Source organism: Ranitomeya variabilis, chromosome 2, assembly GCF_051348905.1.
Source record: "Ranitomeya variabilis isolate aRanVar5 chromosome 2, aRanVar5.hap1, whole genome shotgun sequence".
NCBI classification, from domain to species: Eukaryota; Metazoa; Chordata; class Amphibia; order Anura; family Dendrobatidae; genus Ranitomeya; species Ranitomeya variabilis.
This window is the reverse complement of record NC_135233.1, coordinates 567,628,189-567,640,838: the sequence shown is the minus strand read 5'-3', so window position 1 is coordinate 567,640,838 and position 12,650 is coordinate 567,628,189. Positions and strand designations below refer to the sequence as shown.

The window sequence follows — 12,650 nt, the reverse complement described above, 5'->3', positions numbered from 1 at the left end:
CCTTGTCAAATGGAAGGGTTATGGCCAGGAGGATAATTCTTGGGTTTTTGCCTCTGATGTCCATGCTACTGATCTGGTCCGTGCCTTTCATCTGGCTCGTCCTGATCGGCCTGGGGGCTCTGGTGAGGGTTCGGTGACCCCTCCTCAAGGGGGGGGGTACTGTTGTGAATTCTGCTCTTGGGTTCCCTCCGGTGGTTGTTGGCGGTAATACAGTTGTCCCTGGGTTGCAATCCTGAGCAGGTGTCCCTGGGTATTTAGGTTTGCAGGATCCATTAGCCCTTGCCAGTTGTCCATTGTTCTTGGAGGTCTTACATCTCTGTCTGGTTCCTCCTGCCCTGCTGCCAAATCAGCCAAGATAAGTGTCTGGGTTTTGTTTCTGCAGCACACATGCTGTGTGCTTTACTATTCAGTACTATTCATTGTTTTTTCTTGTCCAGCTTAGACTGTGTTTAGATTTTTTCAGTCATGTTGGATTCTCAGGAGATGCAGATATACATTCCATGTCTTTAGTTAGATGTGGAATTTTTGTATTATCTGCTGTGGATATTTTTAGGGTTTTAATACTGACCGCTTAGTATTCTATCCTATCCTTTTCTATTTAGCTAGAGTGGCCTCTTTTGCTAAATCCTGTTTTCTGCCTGCGTGTGTCTTTCCTCTAATACTCACAGTTAATATTTGTGGGGGGCTACCTATCCTTTGGGGTTCTGCTCTGAGGCAAGATAGAATTCCCATTTCCATCTATAGGGGTATTTAGTTCTCTGGCTGTGTCGAGGTGTCTAGGATGTGTTAGGTACACCCCACGGCTACTTCTAGTTGCGGTGTCAGTGTAGGGTTTGCGGTCAGTACAGGTTCCACCTACTCCAGAGAAAGTCTCATGCGGCTTTAAGGTCACCGGATCATAACAGAACAGGCAGGAAAGATGGAATACAACTTATGTCTACAATAGGACAGCGCAGATCACCAATCATATAGATCGTATATAGATTTGCAGCTCACCTGAGTTAGACAGGTATAGTGTTATGGAAGAGGTAGCAAGATATCTCCAGGTATAGATAGATATGGACAAAGAGAGATAGAGATATGGATAGACAGACCGATTTATGAGCTATGGATGGCTGGATGGATACACACACTATGTAATAGAACAGTTCACAGTGGCAGAAACCAGATTTTCAAAATTCATAAAAACACTTTGGAATGTTGAATCTATTAAAAGACAATTCCACAGTTTTCCCAATATTTTTTTCCTTGCATTAAATATTGTCGTACTGAAAAGGAAGCAGAAAGAAACTGCAAATCTAAAAAAGCCATACAGGAAAAAAAAAAATGTTAAGGAGAAAAAAAAAGTGTCCAACTTTTAGCGTCTCACCCATCCCAGTGGGGACAGAAATCCAGACGTTGCCCCTCTACTGACCTTGGAGCTTACAAGAAATTCCCCACCCTTCCCTCCTCTTGGGGATCGCACCAAATCTCCCAGCTGGAGCAGAATCTAGGATTGCCTCAGTTAAACTTTAAAGAACTGCCAAGGATGGAGGAATTATGAGCAGTTACACGAAGTGCGTTTGGTCCCTCCTTAGCTCTAAAGTGAAGCGGGCATCCCCAGAGGAGGGGGGTGCTGTCTGCTTACAGGGAGGAGGACTTACACAGGGAGGTTTAGCTGACATTTATGATCTTCTACAAGGTCAAAACCACCCGCAAAAGATGCAAAATTATAGGTTTAAAAAGCACCTATGTAGAACATTTTAAGTGTTTCACTTTTTAAAGAGGCCTTCCCTTACATTTAAGTCGGCTAATAATAGCTCTAAATACATTTTCTTAAAGGAGCCATGACCATGTGACAATCTGTTTAATGGACCTAAATGACCAGATAATGGAGAAAGTACATCAGAGCCTGACATCTTGATTACAAACACATCATTCTTGCACCAAAGCTAACAAAAAGCTTGTTGGGATCCCCTATGGAAACCTTAACTGATAGAATATTCACCAATAAACAGTATTCATCCGCAGGTTCTTGCTCCCCCATATTAGAGCAGCATGCTGGTAACAAATTCCCTTTAAGCAGTTGTACTATATATTCATGTTTTGTATTATATGGATACTAAGTACAATGCTGGTCTGATTCAATGCATATAAAATTTAAAAAAAATAAGTAAATTAGCTTATTATAGTAATGGAACAACCCTTCTGTCTACACCTCCCATACTGACCTATATGCTTCCATGCTAAGACACTACCAAAAAGCACTTCCCGGCCCTTCAAAAATAAGAATTGAAAGAGCATGATTAGAGGATCAGACTACACAGTCTGTCTGTAGTCTGTTACCATGCAAAACACAGGCCTACCTAAGTATGATTACAGGATCAGACTACATAGACTGTAGTCTATTACCATGGAAACACAGGCCTACATAAGTATGATTACAGGATCAGACTACACAGACTGTAGTCTGTTACCATGGAAACACAGGCCTACATAAGTATGATTACATGATCAGACTACATAGACTGTCTGTAGTCTGTTACCGTGGAAACACAGGCCTACATAAGTATGATTACAGGATCAGACTACACTGTCTGTAGTCTGTTACCATAGAAACACAGGCCTACATATGCCAGAAACACAAACTGATCTGAAAACAAGTCTCTCACTTTGTGGCTGGCCTAGTATGCCCTGTATTACACTCAGAGGGTGACAAATTTTACTACCACATCATAATATCCTATTGATTATCCACTGGGATGGACCATGGTGGTTATGGGATGTTCCCCCTTTTCAGTCAAAGAAAAAAAAAAGTAAATCCCTGGACTCCATCTTCTAGCATCCTTTGTCTGTTGAAACCAATTAAATTACGGTAACATTTTTTATAGCCTCCATAAGGCCACGTTCGAACGTTCAGTATTTGGTCAGTATTTTACATCAGTATGTGTAAGCCAAAACCAGGAGTGGGTGAGAAATACAGAAGTGGTGACGTTTCTTTTATACTTTTATACTTTTCCTCCGATTGTTCTTCATCTGGTTTTGGCTTACACATACTGATGTAAAATACTGAATGTGTGAATGTGGTCTTATAGGTAGAATCTGACAACTGTAGTGGTGTCTGTAAATATGTATGTAATTTATCAGGCCTTGCCCTGTAAATTCATCCTAACTTACCGGAACCTTCTTCGCCGAGGATTTTATTAAGAAAAATATACGGTATGTCAAATATTTTTACAAGGAAAAAGGTAGAGTGGGAAATTGCTAAATTATCTGATTATGTAGGCGGAATGGCAAAGTACATACTATAAAAAAAGAAAAAAAATCATAAAAAGACCAGATAGCCAATTTTCACAATGTGCACATTAGGTAAGCTGAAATTTGAACAGTATTTTTAAAGGATTTTTCTAACTAAAAAAAACACATTTGTCACCCAAGTATGTGATCTTGGTGCCTAAAGGCTGGGACTTTCATTGATCATTAGTACGCTGGATCCATTCGCCCTACCTCTTCACCAGCACACCCAGTATGGAAGAGGACTTGTATCAAGCAGCTGTCAACCATGTTTAATTGTCATTTTGTCCATCTTCATCTTATCTCACAATCGATGGCAAGAAGGAACAAGGGCCTCAGGTCCCACATAATAGTAATCATAGGGTCCCTGCAGACAATCCTTTATTTCCCGTCAACTAGAGGTAAATGTAATAAAATATTTAAAAGGGAATCTGTCTGTAGGAACAACCTTATTAAGCCGTCTTTATGGGCATTCCGATTCAAACAAAGATGAATAAAACTATACTTTGATGTCTGTGATCTAATGTCTTATTCTAGAGAAATTCATGTTTTCATGTAAATGAGCTGTTAAGATCTATGGGCCGGACATAGATCTCCCTGAGAATCTGCCTCCAGAGCCTATTGTAAAGAGAGTTACCAGTGTGATACAAGTAATGACTGACAGTCTGCTCTCTTGATCTACATGTCTCACACTGGTAATGCTCCATTCCATTTACAATAATCTCTGGAGGCAGATTCTCGGGAAGCTCTATGTTCAGCCCTTAGATCTTAACAGCTCATTTACATAAAGAAAAACATAGACAGATTCCCTTTAAAGATTTGATAGAAATGGCTAATGGAGAATGTCGTAATTTTTTTTAATTGTGTTTTTATTTTAAAACACGATTCACCTGCAGATTATCACCATAATTGAAGGTAAATAGCATTTTTACAGCATTTTTGTAGACAGGTTCCCTTTACAATAATTCATATAATCTGTCCGTCTACCTCTTAAATCTAAAATAAGAAAAAAGTTGGATTTTTTTGGGGGGGTAGAAAAAAGGGAGGTAGTGTGGTTTTGCTCAGATTTATCATTTGTCTTATTGCTCTTTCTCCTCTGTGTTTTACACACCTTTTTTTCTGCTACCATAGGGGTGCACTTTAATATTTTCTGTATACAGACTTTTTTTATTGTCTTTTTATGTAAAATGTTTAAAATAAAAAACACAAATTAAAAAAAAAAAAAAATTGTAGAAGTGGCTGGCACTAATTTCTATGGTAAACTAAGGGTTTGGGAACATGTTAAAGTCCAGCCCGTCTGATCCAGAAAAAATGACTGGTGATGTTTTGGCAGGAAACACTGATTTCTACAAGCCCTATTCATGTGAATGGAGCCATCATATAAAGGTCTGAAGCCAGTCAATCAGATATACATGTGAATATATCTTTATTTTTATGATGATTATAGATTTTAGAGTCAGTTTTATTGTCCCTGCAGCTGCACGTTTCCAGTTATCAGGGCAAAGCAGGAGGCTGCAAAACCGCTTGATTGACAGCCTACTCTGCACACACGGCACAGAGCAGGCTGTCAGTCAAGATGCAGGGGTGTAATTACAGTGCTTCCTGCACTGCTCTAATGACTGGGAGTCAGCAGCTGCAGGGGAATACAACTTAATTTTCTCCCTGTAGCCGTTGCTCCAACAAGTTGGCTAAAAATGCTTTAATCACCATTTACCTGCAGATTACCATTATATCTGCAGATAAATAGTGTTACTGGATGTGACAGGTTTCCTTAAAGCACCTCTCTAAAATCTACAATGGTCAAAGAAATAAGTCATATCTATCCGATTGGCAGATTGGCTTCAGACATTTATGTGATGGCTCCATTTACAAGAAAAGGGTTTGTTGAAATCATTGTTTCTTACAATCATTTTTTGGGGGGATCAGACAGGCTAACCCTTAGTTTACCATGGAAATAAGTGGCAAAATGGCAGCCACTCCTATACCCTCCACGCAAGCTGGGCACATCTGACCATGGATGTAGCCACTGATCAATCATTTACTAGACAGTTTAACGCACAAGATTAAAAAAAAACATTGCCAAATGCTATTTAGGACAAGGCAATATACCACTTAAAAAAAAAATGGCACCTACAAGTTTAGAATCGCCATTTTTGATTCGCCATTTTTGTGGCCACTGGTGTACAGAATGAAGGCTGGAAAAGTGCATCAGCTTCAAATCTATGTTTTTTGGGAGCAGAGTATCACTGTCTCTAATTTACAGTCAGCATATAGAATTTCAAGGCATCACATTTGCAGTCAGTTAATGAGTACGCCTGTCTCCAGACCTGGTTCTTTCTCCCACGAGGGAGTTGATGTTACTTGACCTTGGCCCAAGAAGACAAAGGCAGAGAGAGCACTATAAAGAAGGAGAGATCAAATCACATCACTGCGCTGCCTAACAGAGATAGCGGCAGCTAACCAAGTGCGGATGTTGGATTGGGTCAGTTTAACGTCTTCTCGTAATGTAAAGATTGTTGGCGATCAGCCAATATCATAATTTATAGGGAGGAACGCGATGGCGAGTTAGTCTTGGTGAATCATCAGCATTGACTGGAGACCTCACAGGAGCGTAGACGCATCGACAAAGAAAATAGTGACACCCATTTCCCAATCCATGCATTCATTTCTAGGAAGACGAAGAGAAGAACGAGACAACACAGGCAAAAATTCATCATTGCTGTTCCACTACTTTTCTAGAGTAAATTTCTCCTTTTTGGAGTAAAGTTTCTGGCAGATTTAATTTGGTGGCATTCTAAAACAAATTTCTGACTTTTTAGCACAAAGTTGCAAATAAAAAAAAAAAACAGTTAAAGACCAAAATAAAGAGTATTTTGGATTTTGTACCAAACTCGTGAACCCCACTTGACATTTTCAAGAATTTGGCACCAAAAATTTCAGCAAATTTCCACAAGACAAAAAAACAAGTGGTTTTAATAAATCATAAATGATGAATCAAAACAGGAGTTTGACAAACAAAAGCTCCAGAATTTTTGTTTTCAGGGAAGGAATATACCACAAAATTACAAGTAGAGGACCAATTAAACTACAGCTAAATTACCGCTGTGAAAATAGTATGGATACCGCATTGGAAAAGGCACCGACTTGCTGAGGATCTCCACTGATGACACGGATATTTTGCCCAATGAATGCATGAGATTTTTCAAAATCCCACACCTCACGGCTACAATAAAGCCCATTTTCTTTCTTGGTGCTACCTGGCATATCAATATTAGATCAGTCGTGATTTAACTCTTGGCACTCCTACAGAACATCTTCATTGACGGGGTTACACCGGCCATACGCATTAGACAGCTGACAGCTTTAAGATGCTTCGGCCAACAGTCATCTCAAAACACATACACAGTCTAAGGCTCCAGTGTTCTCTATGAGAAAGCCGCCAGCTGACACGTCAACCGGTGTCTTATCTCCAGGAGGACAATGTGATTGGCAGTCCGAAATCAGACATCTTGACCTTCAGTCCATCGGAGCCCCATACACAGACTGTCGGCTGAACCCATCGATAATCGGCAGGATTAGCTGACTTTAGCCTTTAGCTGCAGTCACGTGCCAACTAGACTTTCATCTGCTTTTCCCAATGAGAGAAGAGGATGAGAGTTTAGTCAGCATGTGATCAAAGTTATGTGAATCGCATATTTGTGGCAAGTGGAATAAAGGGGAATCATGACAGTGTGCGTACTGCAACCTTACAATTTAATGAATGTAGAATCTCCTTTAATTCTGGTAAGGTCATACATTCTCTCTGTCCCTTCACTGCACTTTACATGTCTGGCATGCTTCAGATTTGTCATTTTCCATATAGTTACATAATCAGCAGTTTGGCTACTCTTGACAGCCATGCTTTTGGTATCAAGATGAAGAAAACTACAACAGAATGCCAATGATGAATCAATAGAGTCTGTTGAGTGCAGTTGGCATCCACAGTTCTAAGGATCTGGCACAGTGTCAAGGCTTTCCTTAAGAACAGAAGCCAAAAAAAGACGACAACGGAGCTCAAGCCCGCCACAAGTTTCCCAGGAATTCACAGTCTACAGAGCTTCAACTACAGCAAGAACACAATGATCATTTTATTTTTGTTGTATAGCGCCATCATATTCCACAGCACTTTACAGACTTGATAATGACCCAACAGCATATAAGTAGTAAATGTAGCACAGGAAAACATTCTGCATGTCTTGGAGCCACACGGACATTATACAGTTCGATGTTCAAGAAGCAAAAAAATTCTAACATGTTGCAAAACTTTTTCCCCGCCGCCTCACGGCCCGTTGTAAATTAGCATTAAGAGTGGATATAGAGGATAGAGGGGTGAGAATATATAGCAGAGGAGGAAACGGCTGGCTAGGAACGCCATAGCTATACAATGCTTTACGAGAAGGTAGAGATGACACAGGATATCCTTTTCTGCAACACTTAAATATTTTGACAGCTTTGATGAGATTTCCTTGGACACCACAATATAGGAAATGTTTAATATTCCCTTACAGGGAGTTTCAGGACACTACTAGGAAGATCATACTTAGAAAACTGCAGTTACAATTGTGTATTTGGTTCGTAGAATCATTTTTCAAAGCGACAATGAAAAAGACCCATTTCTACACAGGTGAACGATTATTTCTTCATGAAACCGAGTCTGGTCGACATAGAGAAATTCAGTTGTTGCTTTCTACAACCTGCAAGATTAGTCAATGGGGTCCAATTCTTGTATAACCCCCAAACTGACTCCCCCATATCTTGTGATAATTCATCTGAAGGTCTTAAAGAAATAGGTTATTGCAGATGACTTGCATTGGTCATGGTGTGCCATGACGGGAAACATACCATTGGGGCAACCTGTGCCGCCACACAAGAGCCCAAGAGGTAAGGGGTCCACTATAACCTCCAAAATATCAAGCATCTTCTATCACAGACACATAAAGGGTTGCATTATGATGTGAACTGTAAAAGGCCCCACACACTTGTCTTCCACATGGGCCCTTTTCCGTGTCCACCATCACCTTACAAGTACACTTATTGGCAATAACGAATATATTTCTGTAGTCAAAAAAGAAACTGCAACTGTGCTTCCTGCTCGGATGTTTAGGCTTCAGACTTTGACTACCTTCCATTTTTGGTACAAGAGCTGTTTGACCTAGCATTGTCAGACAGGAAATCTTTTGTGACACCATCTACAGTCAAGTTTACCAGAAGATTCACGATACCCTACTTGGGTCTCCCTGGCACAGTATTTTAAGACCTCCGGCTTTCTCCAGAAACTGCTTTGCCTTGGAAAATTCAGCAGTTCTGCCGGGATCTTAAAGACACTGCGTGCATGTACCCCAAGAACAGCCTTCTCGAAACGTTGTCGAGATGGACTCTAAAGCATCTTTTGGGGTATAATCCAGGCAAGGAAAAATAGCAGCACTCAATACCAAATTAAGTGCTGACATTTTATTGTAGCATGAAATTTCTAAGTCGAGCAGTTGAAAGCCCAGTCGGACAATGACGTTTTGCATTAACACACGTTTTTTCAAGGCCTCACTGAAACGGCATTGGCCAACTGGGTTTTCATCTGCCCGGTTTGGCAATTTCAAGCTTCAATAAAAGGTCAGCACTTTATTTGGTACTGGGTGCCGCTATTTTTTCTTACCTGGATTATACCCTAAGAGATGATTTAGAGTCTCGACTGCGCCACAAATTTTCATTTAAAAAACAACCAAAAATGGAACAGTTCCACCAATCATTTGGGTTTCACCATATTTGAAGTCAAATTCCTGAGCTGAGCAGTTTCCTGCAGAGACGTACGGGGTAGGGGAGGCAGTTGTTTGGAAACGGAACATAATTAATGGAGGCTCAATCACAAACAATAAGTCTCTGAATAGTCAAATTTTTGGTGCAATTTAATGGATTAAGTTCGATTTGAAAACATTTCTTAGAATGACTGATCAGTGCTGTGGGAACATACCCAAAAATAAAAAGCTGTGTTACAGTCTTTGATGGAGAAGACTCAAGGAGATTCATGTCAATCACCAACATGACACCTGTTCTTCGTCTTCAAAACCATATTCTCGACCGGCTGAAGTGTGCGTTATACAGTTATTTCCTCAGATGCTGCAGAACCTCCTTTGAAGCTCATTCAGTCAATTGTTTTGAGGTTTTTTTCCCACAAAAGTAAAAAAAAAAAAAAAAAAACGGATAATTTTTACCATCGGTGTTTCATCAGTAATTTTCTCGTTCGCAAAAAAAAGAGAAATGTAAAACTTCTCTCAGATATTGTGATGTTAAAAATGGACATTTTTACTGACTCAGACTTGTACGGAATATTTTGTGATTCTAATAAAAAACGGACTGGCAGTCTGCAAAACAACAGACATGTGAACAGCACCACAGAGTATAATGGGCACATGCTCTATTCCTGAAAAACGCAGATAGATGAGAAACAGATACTTATAGAAAGTCCATTATCAAAAAATGACCTATTGTTTAAATCAGGTTTTTGCATTATATGTATTACTGAAAAAAGTTGACAATGGTTTTTTTTGCCACTTCACAATATTAAAAGCCAAACTTTGTAATCTTGCAATTTTCAAACTAGGGCTATTTTAGACTCATATTTCTATCATCAGAGGCAGGATTGCAATAACCGGCAACTCTTCTATATACAGCTGATAACACAGGATCCACCAATCACAAGGTGAGGTCAAAGCTTCTGCTTCCTTTACATTGACTTTTGCACAAGCTCATTAGACAATTCCATTTTAAGGCTATTGTCGGGTTCTGACCATTTTGACTATGTACATGTGTTATTTCCTGAAACAACAGTAAGTCATTGTCTTACAAAAAAAAAAAAAAAAGCCCTAGTGGCCGGTGTCAAAATTGAAAGATTTATATTTTTTTATTTAAAAAAAAAAAAAACAGTAGTAAGTAGGTCCTTTTCTGGTGATTGGTTCCCTTTAAGATGAGACAAATCTTGGTGTCAACCATGAGGTTCTGCAGAAGCTGGGGTATAAGGTATATATTTGAAGCCGCGTCTGTGACATTTGGATGAACGATCTAATGGCTTGAGCCATTTTTATGGCCAAGAAACTTCACATATTCCAATTATTTTCGGTGGAGGGAGCATTACCTGCGAATATAATACAATAGACGCAGCACGGAATTGGGGCAAGCTTTTCTATATTTTGAGATATTTCATTTCTAATATTTCATCTCTACGTATTCGTCTTTAACACTCAAGCAGCGCCAGGGTAGCCTCGCTGCAAATTACCGCTTTAGAGATAATAGGTAGTAAAGGGCATTAGAATGCACAGTACAAGTGTCGGAGCCGGAGACACCTCATTAAAGCGAGTTGCACATTTTAGGAGTCATCAACACTTGTGGCCCTAATACACATCACCTGAAGAACTCTCGTGTATGCAGACGCTGCCACAATTACCGCTTTTTCAGGCCTGAGGAATAATGACTTTCCAGATTTTAATCACAAGGTAATGCGAAATCTGTGCAAGTGGGAAAAACAAAAACAATGGCAAGATGCAACTTTATCTACGGCAAGTGTGACATTTGACTTTAAAATGGGATGCGGGAGAAAAAAAATATGTATAGAAAAGCAAGAAGGCGGCGGCATCCTAATTTGGGAGCAGATAAGGGCTGCGGCCTAGATAGACAAGACGCGGAACGCTGGCGAACGGGTTGATCTCACGTCATTAAATTAAGTCCTGCATTTCGGCATGATCAGATTATGTGAAGCGTTGCGACGGAGGGCGATATTTTACAATAAATCTTTCCCAGCCTCGTGCCGTCCCTTAGGAACGATCGCTTACAGACACACTGCGAAAGAGTGGAAAAAAGAGAGACGAGAATCCTGATTGTGACATTGGAACGTCAGGGAGACGGCAAATAACTTCGAGTGCCAACGTATGAAATGTAGAGTTACTGCAAAAACGCTGTTGTTACTAGACCTGAACCCATGGTAGCCACATAGTGGTAAAATGGCTCGCTGATCCCGATGGTCAAGGAACGGGCCAGATTTCTGGGGCACAAGTTCAGCCGATCATACTTAGGCTGGAGATACAGGCCGGTCGTGCGGCCAAAGATTGCAGTATGCTGCTATTACATTGCACCATAGTGCAAGAGAATGAAGTCGCAAAAATTCCAACCAATTCAGACTTTTTGCATCTTGATTGCCTTACAGGCTTCAATGTGACTTGCATAAGGTTTAAAGGGGATGTCCATGACTTTTATATTAAATGGTCAAACCTTGGGATATCTGATTGGTGGGGATGATGTCTGCAGGATGCGCTCAGTTGCAGAGCGGAACTACTACACAACTCCGCCAACTGCACAGTGTCCACAGCGGTGTACTGAACATCTGCTACCTATTGATTCAAATAGGGGGCAAATGTGCAGAACCCGACCGTGACCACTGTACAGTTGATGGAGGTGTGTAGTTCCAATCTTCAAATTGAGCACATCCAGCCGACATCGGGAACAGCTGATCAGATATTAGTGACATATTTTAAGAGTAATCAATATTAAAGTCCTGGACAATCCCTTTAATTGTAGCAATGGCATAGGTCGTTCATCTAAAGATCATAGGGTGTTGTGGCCAAATTTGCCATACAGCACCAGCCTTAAAGCCCCTCATTCGCCCTAGCTGAAAGGAGGTCATCTATATCAGCAGTCACTCCCATAGTGGCCATGCGAGCGCTCCTGTGTTCTGTAGGAGAGTCACTGACCGCTTCCTCTGTTGGTGGCTTATTTTTCAGAGAACAAAAGGATTGGCATTCCAAAATTGGAGAAGCAGGATGCTTATCTCCCCCAACAATTACCGGACAGAATCCTCCATACCAGTTAGGCTGGTCTAATGTGTATAGAGACTTTAAGGCCCATATCTTTTGTCTGTTGATATCAGCATCCTGCACAAATCTATACCAGAATGTGTCATATCTGGTCATAATAAGCGGCGATCAATGATAAAATAAGTCAATAGGGGCTAATTTATTGCAGTTTTAAATGGACAGAAGCAACAATCAATAGGCGATGGGATTTATAATATGATGAGTTGCGTCCCCATATAGTTTGCAGCACATACTCCAGTGTAAGTCTACGTTCACATTTGCGGTCTGCGCCGCAGCGTCGGGCGCCGCAGCGTCGCCGCATGCGTCATGCGCCCCTATATTTAACATGGGGGCGCATGGACATGCGTCGCACTTGCGTTTTGCGCCGCATGCGTCCCTGCGGCGCACGCGTCCGGGCGCAGAGGACGCAGCAAGTTGCATTTTTGCTGCGTCCAAAATCAATCAAAAAAAGGACGCATGCGGCGCAAAACGCAGCGTTGT

General features: G+C 40.8%; 1 protein-coding gene across 5 annotated transcripts in view; it reads right to left on the bottom strand.

Annotated features, from left to right (window-relative positions):
• Nucleotides 1-12,650, bottom strand: part of ZNF423 (zinc finger protein 423) — a 291,743-nt gene that overhangs the window by 164,418 nt on the left and 114,675 nt on the right. The gene's annotated exons all lie outside the window — the stretch shown is intronic.